The 15,088-nt window shown below is 57.3% G+C and overlaps 1 protein-coding gene across 2 annotated transcripts in view; it reads left to right on the top strand.

Annotated features, from left to right (window-relative positions):
* Window positions 1-1,005: 1,005 nt before the first annotated feature.
* The window catches only part of GRIK4 (glutamate ionotropic receptor kainate type subunit 4), a 448,598-nt gene continuing 434,515 nt past the window's right edge, over window positions 1,006-15,088 (top strand). Inside the window, exon 1 of one of the 2 annotated variants that reach the window (XM_033407330.2) lies at window positions 1,006-1,164. The gene's annotated coding sequence lies outside the window, so the exon portion shown is untranslated. The remainder of the gene's footprint in view (window positions 1,165-15,088) is intronic. The other variant, XM_033407328.2, reaches the window with a different exon arrangement.

Below are 15,088 nucleotides of genomic sequence, written 5' to 3' on the forward strand. Positions count from 1 at the left end.
TGCGTGAGGCGGCCCAAGACGTTGACGATGGGAGGGCTCTGTGATCAGTTCATTGTTTGCCCCAGACAGAGACCGTGTGGGTGGGAAAGGAGGAACTCACGTCTGAGGAGGTCACGTATCCCTGGACCGCCCTCCTCAAGATCCCCGATTCCCCAGCTCCTCCTGAGGACAGCTGTGACACAGTAAAATGAGCCACGACCGCGTGTCAGAAAGCCTGGTTGCCCTCCCGGTGCTGCCATTCGCTGCGCTGTTCACGTGGAGCCCTGGGCTCCTGGGCTGGTCCCTTGGTCTCTCCGAGCCTCGGGGTTCTCATCCGTGACATGAGGATGACGGCTCCTCCAAAGATGTTTGTATTCATAAAATAGTGCCCTGGAACTACTAAATACAAGCCGTCTCTCTCCAAACTCCTGGAACAATTTAGTCTTTTCTTTCCCTGAGACCTCGCGCTCTCCATTCTCGCCACCACTGAGGCCACAGTCTCCAGTAACCAGCTCGCTCGTCCCTCGAGCTGTTCCCGAAAGCCCCACCAGGAGGCGTCCTTTGCCCGCCGAAGCAGGCCGGGCTCGAACTCCTCAGTGCCGGGGTGGGCGCCCCTTTGCGCAGGGCGGTGCAGGATGCGGGCTGCGCCCAGGTCCCCCAGAGGTCGATCAAACGCAGCGCCCACACCTCGTTCCGCGGCTGTTCTGTCGCGCGCGCCCGTCGCGCCCCTGCCCGGAGCCACGTCCCCGGCCCCGCGCCTCCCACTCGGCCTCGGTCCATCCCCGGGGCGGCGGCAAGTTTGCCCCTGGCCGCTCGGCCCCGCCACCGCTGCCCTCCTCCAGCACACGGGCCCCGGGCGCACCGGGAGACGCGGCGGGCGGGCGGGCGGCCCGGCGGCCCGGCGCGCGGGCCCCGAAGGGGCGCCCCCGCGGCTGGCGTGCGCGGGCCGTCGCAGTTCCCGCGCTGCCCGCCGGGCGGCGCCCCGCGCCTCGACCGCGCTCCTCCCGCGCTGCCGGCTCCACGCTCGCTCGCAGCCGGCCACAGACTCTGCCTTCAGCTGCCAGCGGATCGCGCTGGAGCCGCCGCGGCTGCTGCGGAAGAAGAAAAAAAAGGGAAACAACAGCCCGGCCGTCAGCGGAGCAGCGCCCAGCCCCAGCTCAGCCCCCGGAGTGCGGAGCCGCCCAGGTAAGGGCAGGGCCCGCCGCGGCGCCCCAGGCCCGCACCTGCGCTGCCCCTGCGCCCCCCGCGTCCCATCCGCGCGGAGCTCCGCGCGCGCCCGGATCCCCTACTTCTGACGTCTCTGCCTCTCCTGCCCTCCGGGGCCGCGGCCCCGCACCCTTCCCCTGCCCCCGCCCCCACCCCCCTTCCCTGCGCCCTTCCCTCCCTCTCCCGCCTTCAGCCAGCCTGTCCCCTGCACTCCGGTCCCTGCGTCTCCCGATCAGGCTCCGAACCCCCATCGCTCTGCGCCCGTAGTTCCTCCAGTCTCCATCCCCATCTCCCTCCCTCCGCATCCCTTCTTCGGGCTCGCCGTCCTCCCGCTCTGGTCCTCCCCCTGCCCCTGTACAACTCCCAGCTCTGCCTCTGCCCCCTGCAGGGATGACGGCCCCTTCCCCACCCCGCGCTTCTCCTCACACCTCGTCACCCTCCGCTTCTTCGGTCGCCTCGGTCCCCGGCTCCAGTGCCCCATCCCAGCCCGGAGCCCACGAAGCCCCCTCCGCCTTTCCTCACTGCCATCTGCCTCGACTGCCCCCGGCCCCTTCCGTGGACTCCTGTCACCACCTCCCCACCCTACACGCCGTCTCGCTTCGGGGGAATAGCGTCCTATGAGAAATGACCCTCTCTCCCTGGACTAATGAGGCTCCTACCCATCCCACCCTAGTTCACCCGAGTGGGAAGTGAGGGAGAAACTCTAGAGACCTGCATTTGGGCGTATGATGCAGGAGGGGGCTGGCGAGGAGAGGGGGAGGGGAGCTGCCTGAGATCCTCCCCAGTGAGGACTGGCAGAGCGGTGAGAGGCTCAGACCTGGCCAGGGTTGGTGGTCAGCTTGCGACAGCTGGGACAGGGGTTTTGGGGCTGCGAGAGCACCTGTGTCTCTGTCTCTGGCTCCCTTGAGCTGAGGAAAGTGAGAGGGGAGGAGTTGGAGCCCGGGGAGAGTTGGCCTTTGGGCTGGGGAGGTCGCGGCAGGGGAGGACCTGGGCCTTCTGGGCCGCCGGCCTGGCAGTGGCGGGGCAATGCGGCCGAGCTTCCCTCCCGCCGGACCTCTGGCTGCACAGCTCTTGGCATCTCTACTTTATGCTGCCATCTTCCTCCTGGTGCTGTTGTCTGGTGATGCCACAAGGTGCCACCTCCCTGCCTCCCTCCAGTGGCTCTCCTGGGCATGTCTCCCAAGGGCCTGGGTTGTCTGGAAAGAGGAGGGGCCCTCTGGGCTTGGCTGGGCCCCTGTGCCAGGCAGTGGGTGCTAGTCAAGACCAGACCGAGAGGTCCCAGGACTGGCCAAGAGCCCGGAGCCCTGCCAGGAACGAAGAGAACTACCTTCACCTAAGCTCCCTGGGTGACAGGGATGCTTCCAGGAGCACCTGCCAATGGCAGGCGTGGTATCCCCTGGGATAGAGGATGCCTGGGTTGGCAGTGGGCACCTGAGAGAGAAATCTGGTCCTGTTTGCTCCCTGAGTGTCTGTGCTCATGGGATGGGGCGAGGGCCGGGGAGAGGTCAGCTGTGCTCCGGTCCCACCCAGAAAGGAAGCCCCGGGAACTCCGCTGGCCATCATCAGGCTCGTATTTGCTGAAGCTGCAGCCCATGCCTCTTCATTAATCAGGTTTATTATGTTCCTCGCTGGCTAGATGTGTTCCTCAAGGTCACGACCCTTTGGAGAGTTAATCTCATATGCACACATTACAGTGTCTGGGTTTGTTTGTGGAGGGGGGTTGAAAGGAGCTTCTGGTTTTCTGTTTTCCCTGTCACCCCACCTCCCTAGGCGTCTTGATCGTTGGCTAGCATTTTCCCCAGCACTCAGAGTTCTTCCTAGAGACTGGGTCTGCTGCTTGGTCTGGCTGTCCAGTGTGGATTTCCCTGAGGATGGAAAGGGAACTTTGCATGGTGAGGGAGAAGTGGAAGCTCCAGGGAGAAGGTCCCAGCTGCTGGGGTGCAAGGCCTCCTGGACAGTGGGCCTCAGCTGCCCCCGGTGTGGGTCTCAGCCCGACCGAGATGGAAGGAAGGAAGGAAGGAAGAAGGGCAGGATGACCTGTCCTGGGTGACGGGGAAAAGCTGTGCGGAAAACAGGAGGAACAGCGAGTAGGAAGCCGTTGGCCATGTGGCTGGTGCGAGTGGGTAGTGGCAGGGAATATGTGTGGGAAGAAAACATCTCTTGTTGCTTCTGCATAGTACGGATCCCTTATGTGGGGATTGAGTTCTGCAGTTTTCCAAATGCTTTTTAGAAAAATTTTCTTCACTTGATCTGAACCAGACAAGCATTTTGTCTGTACCACTGCCCTGCGGGGAGCTGTTATTGATCCCCCGGAAACTGACGCTCACAGAGGTTAAGTGACTTGTCCAAGGCTCTGCAGCCACACCTGAGGCCTCTGGGCTCCCAGCCCAGGCCTCTTGTGCTACTACTTGTTGCTTTTTAAAGTCTCAGCTGTTCAGCCCTTCCTCTCCATATCCCGTGCTTGAGCCCTCACGTTCTCCAGTGTCAGCTCAGCACCTCTCCCCGCTCTGGGGGCTGGTTGGTCCTTGGTTCTGCATTCTCCCTGCCCGTAGACTGGCTGCTCCGGTTCCCTGCCCCCCTCACCCCAGCGCATCGCTTCCTCTTGACCCCCTCCTGCAGAGAGTTCCAGGTTCTCCCAGGCACGTGGCCTGGTCACCTTGGAACCCACGGCTCCCCCCATCCCACTGGTGCCCAGCCTGACCTTTCCCCCCGGCCACTGTCCCATTTGGGGCTCCAGTGGCTCACCCCTGGGTTATGGTAACACACCCTTCTCCCTGGGCAGCCTGCAGGCACCCGGCTGCCACACCTGCCTTCCTGCAAAGGATGGTATTTGTAACATGTGACCAGGTCTCCAGAGCGTCGGCGGCCCCGGGTTTCTGGAGAGAGTTCCCAGACTGTGGCCTGGAGTTTATGACGTCCACATGCTGGCCCTGACTATGCCTCTGGACGTGACCCTCTGCCCCCCTCACCCCAGACACTCTATGCCTCGCCTTTTCCTTTCCTTCTCTTTTCTGCCCGACTACACCTTTCCCAGCCTTCAAGGTGCAGCTGGAGCCACGCAAGGTGCAGGCTGGGAAGGACCCCCCCCCGCCCCCATGTTGGCCTTCCGTCCCAGCAGGAAGTGGAGGCAGCTTCAGCTGCTAAGTGCTGGGTAGACCTGGGGTTCCTATTCTGCTGTCACTCCCTGAGTGACTTTGAACAAATTGCTTAACCTCTCACTTGCCTCACCTGTAAAATGGGGGTAATCTCACCTGCCTGAAAGGGTTGTTGTGGGCATGAATGGGAGCGGAATGGGAATGTGGAGGTGTCCGGGGAGCATCCCCGGTGGCTCCTCCCACACTGCCTCTGTGGTTTAGCTCCCAGCTCCTACCTGCTCTGGAGAATTACCTGCCCCTGTTTGTCTCCCCACCTGGACGGCAGGTCCCCGGAGGAGCAAGGCCTTTGCCTGGTGCCTTTTCACATCCTTGGCTCCCGTGGAGCAAGCCCTGTCCTTCAGCATCCCATAACTCGGCCCCCGCTCATAGTAGGAACTAAGAAATAGTTGGTACTTGATAAAAATATTTGGTTACATAAAATAGGGTATGCCTTACAGGTAGCAACTCCAATATGAAAAAAACATTTTAAACCACAGTACCAGCTGAGGTAAATGATGGGAAGGAAGGAGAGAGTCAATTTAATGTTATACCGCCTGCAAAGTCTGCTCATTTCACTCAGTCACCCCCGAGACCCTGTGAGTTAGACGTGATCATCTCCATTTTTACAGGTGAGGAAGGGGGTTCACAGGGGGCCCAGGTGTAGCCCACTCCGTGCCATGTCACAGACCAGGGAGGACTCCAGAACCCCACTTCCTTCCCCTGGACTTGGGCCTGAAAAAGGGAAGGAGAGGCTCTTTATAAAAAGATACGTCCCAGGCTTTCTTTAAACAGCTGAGCACCTCTGTCATCTCCATGCAGCCCAGCAGGGATGGGGGTGTGGTTACCAGCGGCCTCCTTCAGCAGGGTTATGAGCAGTGGAGAGCACAGGAGGGCACGGTTGGCACGTGCGGCATGGGTGTGGACTCGCAGTGGCCTCCAGCTGAGCAGGTGTTCAGACAGGGCTGGAGCTCAGGGATGGGAGGAAGGACTTCCCGGCGAGGAGGGGCTGCACAGGTCAAGTGGGGACAGGGGGTGTCCCAGGGATTGGGTGATGGGCAGAGGGACGGGGCAGGTGAGGCAGGGTCCTGTCTTCGGGGAGGAAGCAGGGCAGGGCTGGGGCAGAGCTAACTCGAGGCTGCAGGACCTTGAGAGCCAAGGAAAAGGGGTTTGGGATCCTCGGGCAGAGGAGAGCGGTGCCTGAAGGGGAGTGCGGGCCTGGAGGGTGGTGACGGCACGGGGGTGCACTTGAGCGACACTTCCACGGAGCAGCAGAATGTGCTGACAGATTGGGCTCGCAGATGAGGGAGCAGGAAGTGTCGGAGGAAACTTCGAGATTTCCAGAGATTTCTAGTCTCGGTCTGGAGGATGGTAACAACGCTTTCGGGAACACGGGGGTCAGGGTGGGGTTGGGGGTCTGAGGGAGGCTGGGAAGTGTGTTCCCAGACGTGCTGTGAACAGGGCGATGGGGCGTCGTCCTGTGTGGCCGTGGGCTCCTGGACAGCAGCCCACCAGTCTGTGCGAGGGCGCGTGCCTAGGGGCATGGGCTGCCCACAGGGCTGGTACCAGGCGGTTCTGATGCCTGGATCTCACTCCCCAGCCTCCTAGGAGCCCGCTCTGTCCTCTCCTCCTGGCGCTGGGCCCCTTGTGCCCAGCACTTACTGTGCCTGTCACCTCCAGGGGACCTGCCTTGCACAGAGCGGCTGCTAAATAAATATTTGTCTTATTTAAGTGGCCTCAACTCGTGTTTAGTAAGCGTTTGTTGCAGAGATAAGTTTGTAGAACACGGTGGGTGAGGAGGGGAGAGGAAGGCTGGGTGGGCCTTCAGCCGCTGGGAGTGAGGGTTCCCGGGCTCCTCCGTCACACTGGGCATTGATCTCTGTGACTCTCTTCTCCCCGCCATGGCCCCCCACTCAGTGCTGGACCTGCCTGTTCCCCAGGATGCTGGGGCCCATGTGGTGGGGGAAGGAGCGAGGGTCCAGAGGCTGGTGGGCCTCCCTTTGTTACTGAGTCCTGGGTTTGAGACTGGCCTGCCCCTCACCTGAGGGTTAGCCCTGCCCCCAACCTGGGGGTTAGCCCTGCCCCCCACCTGGGGGTTAGCCCCGCCCCACCTGCAGGGTTAGCCCCGCCCCTCACCTGGGGGTTAGTCACGCCCCCACCGGGGGGTTAGCCCCGCCCCTCACCTGGGGTTAGCCCCGCCCCTCACCTGAAGCCCCCCTCTTGCCTTCTCATTCCTTCTGCTTTTCTCAGGGAGCAGTTTGCTCAGAGGAAGCAGAGAAAACCAGGTGTCAGTGGTTATCTCTTTTTGGGGTGCTGGGGGGATGTTTTGGCCATGGAGAGGCTGAAAGGGAAGCTGGGTGTGCACAGTCTCGGGGGGCATTTTGGGTGGGGAGGAGGTATGCTGTGGACCCGTGCGGGAGAACTGGCTTGGAAACGGGAAATCCAGGCTACTTTTCGCTGCCTCAGGCTCCTCTCTCTACAATCCGGGGCCTACGATAAACTCGACATCATGGGTTCCCGATTCAGTGATATAATCACATGGAGTAGAGGTTCCCCGGAGGAGGGAGCAGGGAGGGGTGTGACCCCCCAGGACAGGGAGAGTGGCTGTGGAGAAAACACATACCTAGAATTGGAGTTTAAGGGCCAGACTTAAAGCTGCGGATTTAATAAGATGAGAAGTCAATAGCCCAGAGGAGGTTACGGTGTGTACGTGAGAGGCCGGCTACAAAGCGCACTTCATAAGAAGGAGAAGTTTAAGAAGCCGAGGGGGATGGACACATCGCAGGCGCCGGGGCAGCCGAGGCCCTTTCTGCTGTCCAGCCTGGCAGGGCCCCTGAGTGGGGAGGCTGGGTTTAGGGATGAAGTGCTGCTGTCATCTTTTGGGGACAGCTCTCTGCTTCTCTCTGCCTGTCGGGTGGCCTGAGCAGGGCCTGTTCTTCCCCCAGAGGCTGTGTGGGGCGGTGGTGGCCACTCCTGGATCAGACTGCACGGGAATCCAATCCCAGGTCTTCCAGTCCCATCGTGTGGTGGTGGCCAGGGGCTGAGGAGCGACGTGCCCACCTCTGTAAGTCTCAGCAGGTGCTCTAAGTGCTTGTTAAATGGTTGCAGTTGCTATTGTTAGAAGTACGATTACGTTTTCATCTTTACAGAGTCTCTCCCAGCCCTGTTCAGTTCCTAAGATGTTACAGAATACCATCCCTGGCAAGGTCGGTGAGAGGGTGGGAAGGCCTTATTGGGAGGCAGCAGGGGCATATTTTGAAATCATCAGAGAAGTCTAGAGTGAGTTCAGTCCAAACCGCAGACAGAGGAGGGCCCTGAGGTTCAGGGAGCTTAAGTCACTTGTCCAGGTTATAAGGCGGGGAGTGGCAGAGCTGGGGCATCCTTTTCACTGGGCTTCGTGGCCCTCCACACAGGAGTGAGAGGCTGGAAAAGAGAGACTTCTACAAATCATTTGGTCCCATCTCGGCATCCAAACAAGATCCGATTAGAACTAAGAAGGAGAATGATCTTGTTCTTTAAGGCAGCAGACTGTGCACTCCTTGGGGGCAGGGATACAGCCTTGGGTTTTTGTCTCTAGCACGTGGCTGACACATAGTAGGTACTCAGTATATACTTGTTAAGTGGACAAGTTAGTTCACAACACCACCACCAATGACAATAATAACAGCTAATAATTATCGACTGCTTATTACATACCAAGTATGATGCACAGTGCTTTCCATATATGATCTTAGTTCATCCTCTCAGTAACTTTAAGGTACTGTTATTACACCCATTTTACAGATGAGGAGGCTGAGATTCAGAGCACGTGATTCATTGGCCCAAAGTCTCATAGTTAGTAAGAAGCAGAGTTGGAATTTATACCCAGGCGGTCTGATTTCACACTCTGGTGGTAAAATTTCTGTGTGCGTGTGTGGATGCATCCACGTGTGTGCACACATGCGCATGTATGTGAAATATGTACTGATTCTCCCCTAATTTCCTAGACTCCCGTCTGGCTCCCTCACTACTTCTCTTCCCCATCCTGTAGGCAAGGAGGCCAGGCATGGAAGGGAGCAGTGGGCTCTTGGTGCTCCGGGGCTTGTCTTCCCTTGGCCTGATTCCTTTGACCCCTGAGTAAGGGCACACTGGCAACACTGGGGGAACGATTAAAGATCACCCCCAGCAGAGCTTCTGCAGCGGTACCTGATCGTGTGCCAGTCTTTTCCAACATGGAGGCCATCCAGGCGAGGGCCTGGGGTGGAGGCCAGAGGAGGCAGCCACGTGAAGCCTTCACAAGACTCTCGTGAGCCGAAAGGTTTGAGCATGATGGAGCTCAGGTGACACGGGACCCCGCGAGGTCCTCGGCCTCACCCTGCCCAGACCAGCCAGGGCCAGTGTGCTCACTATACCCCCAGGGCCCCGGTCCAGGCTGCTCTGCGTGGCTGCCCAGAGTATCGGGGGATCTCCCTGGGGTCTTGGACTCTCAGAAGCATCGTGGAGCCTGGAAGAAATCTGAAGGCACCCTGCTATTACGGTGTGGTTATTACTGATCTTTACAGCATCTCCCTGGCCTAGTGTGGTTCATAAGATCACAGCAGAAGACCGTCCCCAGCAAGGGTGGTGACGGGGGGAGTTTGGGCATCTCTCTTTCTAGAGGCAGCAAAGACTTTTTCGGGAGTAGAGAGAGCTAGAGTAGGTTTGCGGGGGCAGAAGGCCCCCATGGAGTCATTTCCTGGCAGAGGTCGTGGGTGGAGCTTGTCACCGGGCCCACACCCCACCTCAAACCTCCATCAGCACAACTGGCCCTTGAGCTGAGGCTGCCAGTGCCCCTTCCTGGTGGGGATCACATATGCAGAGACTTGTGATGTCTTGGTGATTTCTTCTCCCCCAAGGATCTCACAGGGCCACAAACCTGTGACGTAGATGGGGCAGGTAGGAATTATCATTCCAGACTCTCAGAATTTCAGTAACTAGCCAAAAACAAGAGTTAGGGATTGAGAGGTTGGACCAGGACCCAGGACTCCTGAGGCCTTCTGAAGGCCACCGCTGCCTGTGCGGATGGTGGAAGCAGTGGTCCTGGGGCACACCTTCTCTTCCTCAGGTTGAGAACGTTGCACAGAATAAAGCAACATTTGTCCAAGAATGATAGTGCCTATTTTATTGCTGGGAAAACTGAAACCCAGGGAGATTAAATGAATCACGGAATCTTATTCCTGGAAGGAACTTGAGGTCATTCAATCAGCATCCTACCTATGCCTTCCTCGTGTCCACAGACAGAATCTCCCCTGGCTAGTTATCTAGCCCCAGCTACCTCTTCCTCCCCCTCCTCCCCATCTTCTTTTTTTTAAAAAACATTGTTAATAATACTTTGCTTTAAAAATTAATTAATTTTTGGCTGCGTTGGGTCTTGTTGCTGTGCGCAGGCTTTCTCTAGTTGTGGCGAGCGGGGGCTACTCTTCGTTGTGGTGCGCGGGCTTCTCATTGTGGTGGCTTCTCTTGTTGCGGAGCACAGGCTCTAGGTACGCAGGCTTCAGTAGTTGTGGCACGTGGGCTCAGTAGTTGTGGCTCACGGCTCTAGAGCGCAGGCTCAGTAGTTGTGGTGCACGGGCTTAGTGGCTCCGCGGCATGTGGGATCTTCCCGGACCAGGGCTCGAACCCGTGTCCCCTGCACTGGCAGGCGGATTCTTAACCACTGCGCCACCAGGGAAGTCCCTCCTCATCCTCTGAAAGCTAACATTATTGAGCACTTACTGTGTTCTAGTTGCTTGAGATGTATTAAGTTGATCTTCCAACAGCCCTATGAAGTAGGGACTATCATCTCATTTTACAGATGAGTAAGCTGAGGCTCAGAGAGTTGCATAGCTTGCCCAAGGTGACACACCAGTAAGCGGTGGAGCCTGGGTATAAACTCGGCAGTCTGGGCCGTGCTTTTGACCATTCGTGAGGCAGGCCATCCCTCCCCGGGGAAGCTGTTAATGAGGGAGCACGTGGGAGCACCCAGCACATTGCCTGGCCTGTAGAAGGTATTCAGGAAATGCTAATGATTCTCTTCCAAAAGTATCAGAAGGTTTTGCCTCATAGGAGCCAAATCTACTTCCCACGGGTCCTTGTTCTACACCCTTCCTTGGAGGCCCATGAGGCACTTCTACCCTTCTTCTCCTTCCAGTCCTGGGGATGTGAAGATACCTCGTGAGCGAGAAGCAAAGCCTTCTTCTTCCTGGGTTTCTGTTCAAGACTCACCCATGATGCCCAATGCTTGGTCATGTCCATGTATAGCACACATTGCCCGAGTGCCTCGTAGGTGGCAGGCACGGACACGAAGTGGCACTGCGTGGGCTCCCCCCAGGGTTGGGCCTTTACTAAATGTGTGCAGAAGTATCTTCTGAATCTGTCAGATGATGGATTGGGCCTCAGATCCTGGGGGCAGGGGACTGAGGACCAAGGTGACCACCTGCTCCTTCGAGCTCCTATGAGGCCAGATGATGCTGCAGACCCCCCACCAGAGGGCCGAAAAGTTCAGATGACCCAAATCTAAGGGTAGGCAACTAGGTGGAGAAAGTCACCCAGTTTGAAAAGCAAGAGTCTTGCCAGAGTCCAGAGTAAACAGGCTGGAACATGAGATCTGCCAGGTAGGGTGCAGGTCGGAAGCAAACAAGGCAATTGCATGAGGCGAGTAGTGGGAGGTCAGCTGAGGAAGTGCGCTTCCATCAGCATGAGGCCAGCCAGGCTGGCGGCTCGTGGGCTCGCTCTTCCCCTCAGCTCCTCTTTGGGGAGGGCTTAGCAGAGGGGGTCGCTCGGGGCTTGACCTTGGGCCTCAGGAACTGGGGTGGACCTTTGTCCCATGTCCCTCTTGTCACGTCTCAAGTGTCCATCCTCATATGTCCTGGCAAATCCTCACAGCAACTTACACTGTAGGGATTATTGGTTCCATTTGACCCAGGAGATAACGGATGCTCTGAGAGCCGGGTAATCAGAGGTCACACAGCTGGACCATAGCATTGCCCCTTTTTTCTGTACCTGTGGCTTCTCCTGGTGGTCAGTGCCTCTCCAAGGAGCCAGTAGGTGTCTCTGCCTGAGCCTCCAGTCCCCGTAGGGGAGGAACTTAAACGGCTCACCTCGGGGAGGGTCAAGGGCAGGTGACCATGAAGCCAGCCAGGCCACAGTCATATGCTTCAAGGAGGTCAGCAGAGGTCATTGTCTGTCTCCCCAGGACATGAGCTCCACTGGCACAGGGCCTGTGTCTGTTTGTCAGCATTGCATCCCCAACAGCTAGGATGGTACCAGCATATAGTAGGTGCTCAATACGTATTTGTTGAATGAATGGCCTCTTTGGGGAGCCCCTTGTGTGCAGAGGCCCTGGATGGTAGAGCCCAGGGCTAGCAGTGAGCCTCGGCTCTGGAAAGCTTGGATGGGCTGCTTCAGCTCAAAAACATCTGGGACCAGAGTCAGTTGTGTAGATCTCAAAGCACATTTGCCTGCTGGATAGTGGGATTAACACAACCCGTGATGGAGCCGAACCAGTACAAAGGGCAGCCCTGGTCCTCCTGGACCGTGGCCCCAAGCACTTCAACCCCTCCTCAAACCCAGCCGAGCCTGGCATCAGGGGCTGAGGGGGACTGGACGGGGGTGTCTGGTGGGAGCGGGGGTGGCACGTGCGGGGAGACCTCTGACTTTTAGATCAGGGTGGGGACACTGCCGCTCCTGTGAGTCAGGAGGAGGCTCTGGGAGCAGAGGCCTGAGCGCCAGGGGTGCTCCCCTACACACGCAGTGGGAGCCAGGGACGGCATGCCTCCAGAGCTCATTTCTTCCTGGTAGAGTTAACGTGGAAGGGCCGCGGGCAGGGTGGGCGTAAGGACTGTGGGGCAGAGGACCTAGGAAAACGTAATTGCCTTTGTGGGGATGGACGGCCCCAGGATTTGGGGTGCGAGCTGAGGCCCTGTCTGACCTTTCAGCCCCTGGATCTTGGGGCACAGTCAGGTGCTGCCCGTGGATGCAGGGTCCCAGTGACGCCCGCTGCCTGGTGCTGGCTGTGGTCAGTGGTGTCTGCTGGCTTTCCTCCTTGGCCCACTTCTGCTGATTGGTGGCGGTGCCTGCAGTGCTGGGTAGAAAAGGGCCTGGGTCTGAGCGTTGGCTCCCTGGGATGGGGCCTGGGTTTGACTTGGGATGTCTTCCAGGGGCACAGGGTGCAATAAATTTGTCAAGTTGGATTTAGTCCAATCAGCTCATTTTACAAGTGAGGAAAATAAGTCTCAGAGGCAGTAACTTGCCCGAGGTCACATCACTTGCATCATCAGGATTCGAAATGGGGTGCCCTGGCCCCTGGTTCTTCCTTGTCTCACGCCTCTCACTAGATTGGCTCTCCAGGAGTCTCTTATCACACCAGGGGAGCAAGTGCCCTGCTCCACTGCTCCCTATTCACTGGTGCCCCCATGCTCCCTAGCTGCTAGACAGCCCCATCGGTCCTGGGCAGGGCAGGGAATGAGCCTGGGAGCAGGCCCTGCCCTCTGGGAGTTGTGATCCCAAGAGCCATGTGGAGAAGAGACGGGCGGAGACGTCTTGCAAACCCACAGGAGGCAGTAAACACACACCTGTCAGGGACAGGGACATGCCCAGTTAGCTGTGTGTTAAGACCCAGTGTCCAGGCTGAAATGGGCAGAGTGGGACAGGCTGATGGCTCTCCTCTGAGCAATCCCAGGAAGCTTCCTGGAGGAGGGGACTTCCCTGGAGCTTGGGGTGGAGGGTGGGCTGGTGTGATGTATGGGAAGTAGCCTGGTGTGGTAGAAAGATGACAGCAGAGCGCCTTGGCCAGCCTGGGGTTAGAGTCCCCACCTCTTTACTTACTCTGCAGCCTTGGACAAGTCTGTTACTATGTCTGAAGCCTCTGTTTGCTCAGCAATAAAATGGGGATAATAAAACGCATAATCTAGGGCTTGGGGAAGAGCAAATAGGACAACATCTATGGAAGGGCTTCTTAAATCAGGTACTTTCGGTATGTATTGTACGACTTTACATAAGATTCAAGAACAGGCAGAGCAATCTATGGTAATAAAAGTCAGGAGAGCAGTTACCTTTGGAAGAGGACAAGGGGGATGCAGAGGGTTCTAGAATGCTCATAATGCTCTTTCTTTATCTGAGAGCTGTTTCTGTGGGAAATTCATTGAGCTCTACACTTATGTGCACTTTTCTGTACGTACATTATACTTCAATTTAAAAACTTTTTCTTAAAAAAGTGCTTGTAATGCTTAGAATGGCCAGGTTTTAACAGCCAGACGCTTGACGGAATGTCCACGAGGAGACCTGGAATGACGTTAATAGAAATCGTAGCGGGTTTCTGTGGAATATTTCAGGCTGTGTGCTAATCACTTCACATGCATTTTCTCATTTAATCCTTCCACAGCCCCCATTTTATAAGTGGGGAAACTGAGACTCAGAGAGGTTATATAAGTCGTCCAAAGTCAGCCAGCCTGGGGCAGAGGTGGGCACAGGCTGGGTCTGACTCCAGAGCGGCCCTCTCGGTAGAGCATGAAGGACATAGATGTTGCCCTGACCCCTTCCTCGGCTAACTGGGGTTGGTGGGGGGGCGGTGGTTCCTGGGTCTGTGTTGTCTTTTAACTTGAAGGTACCAGGGCCCTGCTGGCCCGCAGCTTGTGGTGGAAGATGCGGAACAGCGCCGTTCCCGAGCTGGTCCCAATCTGGAGATGCCTCCAGGATGGGAGTAAGTGGGAAGCAGGAACCAGAGGAACGCCTTTGTCTGGAGAGCCTCTAGATCGTGCAGGCCGGGTGGGGAGGGGAGGGGACTATGTGGGGGGTCCGGAGCAAATGATGCCTTGCTCAACTGAAACCTTCCAGGGCAGATCCCTGCCAGGTAAGAGGGACAATGGCAGTATTTCTCCTCCCAGCCATTCATTCAACAAGAGGGAGCTGTTCTGCATAATGCGAATTCCTTCACCGATCCCCAGAGGCTGTGCCAGGAGGAGCGGGGAGCACACTTGCCTCTTCCCGGGGTGGGCTGGGGGCTGGGAGGAAGATGGGAAGTCAGGCACTTTCGTTGCCTTTATTCTTTGGCTAAGCAAGTCAGCAGAACTCAGACTAAGCAGCCCTGCCCTGTGCCCTTGTCTAGTGGGAGAGAGATGCCATTGTGTTTGCGTTTAAATGCAACTGGCAAAGCAGATAAAGCCTTATTGTTGTCTAATGTTTCCAATCACATGGGAAAACGAGGGCCTGGTAGCATCATTCAGGGTGCTGGAGGGCAGACAGCGTCTGTGCCAGCAGAGCCGCTCACTTCCTCTGGGAGGCCTGCCCTGATAAACACCTTCATCTCTTTTTTTTTTTTTAACACCTTCATTGGGATATAATTCACATACTCTTTTTTTTTTTTTGGCCTTCATGGCTGCGTGCGGGCTTTCTCTAGTTGCGGTGAGCAGGGGCTACTCTTCGTTGTGGTGCACAGGCTTCTCATTGCGGTGGCTTCTCTTGTTGTGGAGCACGGGCTCTAGGCATGCGGGCTTCAGTAGTTGTGACATGCGGGCTCAGTAGTTGTGGCTCGTGGGCTCTAGAGCACAGGCTCAGTAGTTGTGGTGCATGGGCTTAGTTGCTCCGTGGTATATAGGATCTTCCCGGACCAGGGCTCAAACCCATGTCCCCTGCATTGGCAGGTGGATTCTTAACCACTGTGCCACCAGGGAAGCCCACCCCTTCAGCTCTTGATGGTTACATCCCAGCCCTCAGCAAGGAGGTACATAAACACTGTGAACAGAGTAAACACACTAGCAAGTTCTGGTTGTTTATGA

Source organism: Orcinus orca, chromosome 8 (assembly GCF_937001465.1).
Source record: "Orcinus orca chromosome 8, mOrcOrc1.1, whole genome shotgun sequence".
In the NCBI taxonomy this organism is placed as follows: domain Eukaryota; kingdom Metazoa; phylum Chordata; class Mammalia; order Artiodactyla; family Delphinidae; genus Orcinus; species Orcinus orca.